Genomic DNA, 5,189 nt, shown 5'->3' on the forward strand with positions numbered 1-5,189 from the left:
GAAACATGTTTTAAAAGACAGAATAGTTGCCTGTAGCTTCCTGCCCATCCCCACTTTGTTAATGGGCCATTGACACGGCCAGGCTAGTCCCTTTACATAATAAAGACTTCACCAGCAGCTACAGCAGAAAGGCATGATAATATTGGAACTTTACTGAACACATGGCATCTGAGAACTCATCCACACCTGGATTCAAAACAGCCTTGAGAGTAGCTCCCTGCATGGCCTCATGGGAATCTGACAATCAATCAGAATACATTTCTTACACAGGAACAGGAAACAGAGAGGTGGGACTGAACAGGTTATAAAAAGCCTAGCAAGCCCCTCCCTCAGCCCTTCTCTTCTTCGCCACCAACATCGAAGCATGTGATCACCTTTTCTGTGCAGGGCTCAAGCCATGTGGACCTGTCCACCAATAAACCATCTTTCCAAGCAGCCTCCATGTCTCCAGTGTCTTCTTCCCCACTTGGAGCTGAACCCAGAAGGACATTTCTTTCATCATCCAACCATTGATCCATTTTGTTCCAAATTTCATAACATTCTGTCTCGCAAATCACATGACCATGGGGATGCTGCAACCATCGTAGGTGTGAAAAACGCTCACTTTTTTCAACGCCGTTGAAACTTACTAAATGAACTGTAAGTCAGGGACCATCTGACTTTTTTTTTTGCAAAAGTTTTTTTTTTATTTTTGAACGTTTGGATGTTTAATGAATTTATGGGCCGCCCAATCCCGAAGGATTTTTATTCTTCATAATTCATTCACAAATATGCATTCTCAGGGTTATTATTAATATTGTGTGTGTATCTTTTAACATTTATAACAATTATTTCTAAAGATTTAAATATATATTGTCTACCTGCCATCCCATATATCCATCTTGCTTTACCCCCCTTATTCTTCCTTCCCTCTCCTTTTCTCCTTCCCTCCCTTCTTCTCTACTTTCTTTCCTCCTTTCCTTTTTCTTCTTCTCCTTCCTCTCCCACACTCCTACTGTTACTTCCCCTCCGTGTCTTCCTCTCCTTTCCCCTTTCTTCTTTCCCTCTCCTTTCCCTCTCTATTTTAACAACTCAAATAAGAGTTATTGTCTTTTAATTATAACCTTTATCTCACTCTAGTGTTGCATCCAGTCACTTCCCCCCCACCCCCCACAGAAATCAAAACAGAAAACCATTTTCCCCTGAGGGAAGCATTCATTCCATTAATTTAAAAAAACCAATTTCCAATCAAACCTGGGACCCACAATTCATTTACAAGTTTCCAGACATAACAAATGGGGAATCCACTCTCCATGGGCTTCCATAAGCATTGAGATTTTCTTATATGCCTCTTTCCTGGAATTTCTCCTCTATGTTTTCAAATGCCTTTTGGAATTCAAAACAAACAAACTGCTTTTTTTGTATTTTTATCTTTTCTTCTTTTGAAATAAAGTTTGGGGTTGTGTTTTTTTTTGCCCCCCAGCTTCTTCGGGGAACGAGGGAAGTTTGCCAATCTCCCAAAAGGGCTGAATCCAGTTTAAAGCCGGCAAGTTTAAAGGCAGCTGTGTTGGAAATGGTTTTAATTTTTTTCCATTTTTAAAAATCTTTTTATTGCTAGAAAGGCAAATGTGTTTCTCTCGTGTTTCTAGGTTTGGGGGTGAAGGAAGTTAAAACCCACCCCTCTCCTAAAAAAATGAAATATCCTGGGAAATACTGAAAAAGCAGATTATGTTTTCCCTGGATAAGAAATAGAGAAACATGTTTTTAGGTAGGAAACAGACTATTAGCAGCCCCCACCTTTGTCAACGGGCCATTAAAAATCCGGAGCTATTCTACTCTACATAGCAAAGGTAGGATTGGCCATCTACAGAAAGTCACCACATGGCATCTGGGAACTCAACCAAGCTTGGGACTCAAAAGACACACAACCTACAAAGTTAGCTAAGACCCACCCCACCCGGGGGGGTGTGGTTAACCAATCAGAATATATTTCTTACACAGGAACAGGAAATAGGGAGGTGTGCGACCAAACAGAGAATATAAAAATACCCAGGAACTCTCAGCAAGCCCTTCCCCCCTTTTTCTTCTTCTTCGCCCAACATCTGGAAGTATCTGATGATCCCCCTTTTCTGTTTAGGAGCTCAAGCTATGTGGTCCTGTTCGCCATTAAACCATCTTTCCAAGCAATAGCAGTAGCAGTAGACTTATATACCGCTTCATAGGGCTTTCAGCCCTCTCTAAGCGGTTTACAGAGAGTCAGCATATTGCCCCCAACAATCTGGGTCCTCATTTTTACCCACCTCGGAAGGATGGAAGGCTGAGTCAACCCTGAGCCGGTGAGATTTGAACCGCTGACCTGCTGATCTAGCAGTAGCCTGCAGTGCTGCATTTAACCACTGCGCCACCTTGGCTCTCCATGTTTCCAATATCTTTTTCCCCAGCTGGAACTGAACCCAGGACATTTCTTCCAACAGGGGCTAGATGCCAGCTGTGAAGCCCAAAAAGACCGCATGGCTGGCTGGAGAATTCTGGGAGTTGAAATCACATCTCGTAAATTTACCAAAGTTGCCTTAAAGAGTTCTAGGTGGGACAAATGAGCTCAACCACCATTTTAAATCACACAACCATCCTTAGAGGAAGGGATTGTCCCTAGATCACCCCAAAAACACCTCCAAACAACCGGAGACTCCCGAAGCAAGAAATTGCAGGTGCTGGTTTTCATGCTTCACTAAAATGACGTGTGGAGAGACCAGTTCAGATTGATAGGATCCAGATAACTAACAATCTGGTCTCTCCACACATCATCCTTAATGAAGCGTGCAAACCAGCGTCTGCATTTTCTGCGCCGGATGAGGAGAGCACATCTTTCTGCCCTGCCCACTTTTTACAGGGACACCATTGAGATAGTTTTAACAAACCGCATCCCTGTTTGGTTTTGTGGCAGCAGTGCCTCAGATAGAAAGTCCCTACAGAAAGTGGTGAGGACAGTGGAGATTATAAGAAGCTCGTTTCCCGTTATTCAGGATGCTGCTTATAAGCACCATGAGCCTAGAGCTCAAAGCATTGTTAGAGACCCCACACACTCACTTCAGGGTCTGTTTCTGTTGCTCCCCTCCTCTGGGAGGAGGTTTTGAAGTATTTCTAGCAGGACTAGCAGATTCTGTAACAGATTTCTTCCCTGGGCCATTCATCCATCTGGTAAATTTGCAAGATTTGTTTTTCTCACCATGTACATGTGTACATCCAAGCTAGACTGTGTTGTTTCTCTGTGTCATATATGTGGGTACATGCATACTTTTGCATTTATTTATTTTGTCATATTCATCTAATGTATTTTGGAGGTGGTGACCCTTGGAGAGCTGTAGGCAATGAAAATTCACTTTAATGTATGCCGTTTAGTTTACACTCAGTGACAATAAAGTTATTCTAAGTCTAGTCACCACACCAAATGTTACACTGCAAAAAAATATTCTATAATTTGTTCCAAGAATTGTTAGTAATATTTTTGGTCTGGTTGCATATGCAAAAATACGTCTCAGCAGATGAATCTGACACACAACATTAAGTAAAACAAAATAACGAGGTTTATTCTTGCAAATAAAGATACAACCAAGTCAAAACTTGTCCCTGGTAGGACGGCATTAACAAACGTGGCAACAATTTCACTGTTCTGTGTGATCTTAAAAAATAATAATATTTAGACCATTTTTCTTCTTACTGAAACAAAACCCTGAACATTCAAAAGAATGACAGCATATTAACAAACAGTGCAGGATGTGCACAAATAAATACCACCACAACAGCCATTAACACTCTGGCAAATAAACATTTAAAAGGGACATTGACAGAATAATAGCCATTAACAATTTTGAAGAAAAAGAATGTTGGCATTGAACCAACTGCTTTCCGTTTTAATGCGCCATTCCAAGAATTCAATGGAGCAGCAAGAGAAGGAATTAACATTTTAATTTAGCAAGAATGTGGTTTAAAAAGCACAGCCCCTTACAGGGACAAATCTCTCCAAAGTAATTCAGGCAAACGTTTCTGAAGAGCTAACTTGCGCTGTTTATGAAACCCAATATCTCCGATCACTGGGTCATTCTTTGGTAATCACTAGAGTTTAATCCTTTTGGTCTGTATTTCCAGAAGAGGTCTCCATGGATCACCTTCTTCTATATTTTGGATCTTAGATCTTTTTGGTTTTTTGACGGATGTGTGGCAAGTTTTGTATGAAGGACATTGCTTAAGGCACAATGGTCTCTGAAGCTGCTGCTGGAATGTTGATCCCAGGATAAAATACCATGTGAAACTCGCCCAATCCCGTGGACATTTAATGCGAGGATTTTAAGTATTTAAACATTCATTCAGTCCAATGCACTAAACCTTGCGTGCCCAACTTTGGCAACTTTTAAGACCTGTGGATTTCAACTTAAATTTCAATTTAATAAATAGAAAATAAATAGAACTCCCAGAATTCCCCAGCCAGCATAGCTGGGGAATTCTGGGACTTGAAGTCCACAGGTCTTAACATTGCCAAAATTGGATACCCCTCCAGTAAATCATTCCTTGTGATCTGGGTGGAAAAGTAGAGCGGAACCTACTACATGCACCATGGGGGAAAAACAGATTATTTTTTTTGAAAAATTACAGATTACATTTTGGCATGGAAGTACCAAGCTGGCATCAAGGAAGTTTGCTAGAGAAGGAGGGCCAAGTAACACATGTGACTTCTACAATACATCTACTGTATATCTTATCATTAATAAAAATGTGAAAAATTTTCTTTGCTGGTAAAACAAAAACGAAGTACAGGTGCCTCTGCAACTCCATTTTTTTGTGCCCTTGAAGATGGAATATAAATTCGATATAGATTTGTTAGTAATAAAGCTAGCTCTTATTTTCTAGTTTTTTAAAAAAAAATACTGTTCTAGTTTTGCCTCAATATATACTGCAGAACAATTGACAAAAAAACATTTTAACCACGTAAAATCTGAACCTTAGAATTCAAAATCCATGGACCATCATCATGCAGTAAACTTCTCCTTGTTTTGCAATTTAAATAAAAATACTGTACCCCTTTCGCACACATACTCCTAATAAAGTGATAAAAATCTGTCATTTTAACCTTTAAAATCCTATAATGAAAGACACTTTTGTCTGTCTGTCTGTCTATCTATCTATTTATCTATCGATCGATCGATCGATCGATC

This window comes from Thamnophis sirtalis, unplaced genomic scaffold (genome assembly GCF_051295495.1).
Source record: "Thamnophis sirtalis isolate CommonGarterSnake01/CBP01778 unplaced genomic scaffold, rThaSir2_p1.2 scaffold_12, whole genome shotgun sequence".
Lineage (NCBI taxonomy): Eukaryota > Metazoa > Chordata > Lepidosauria > Squamata > Natricidae > Thamnophis > Thamnophis sirtalis.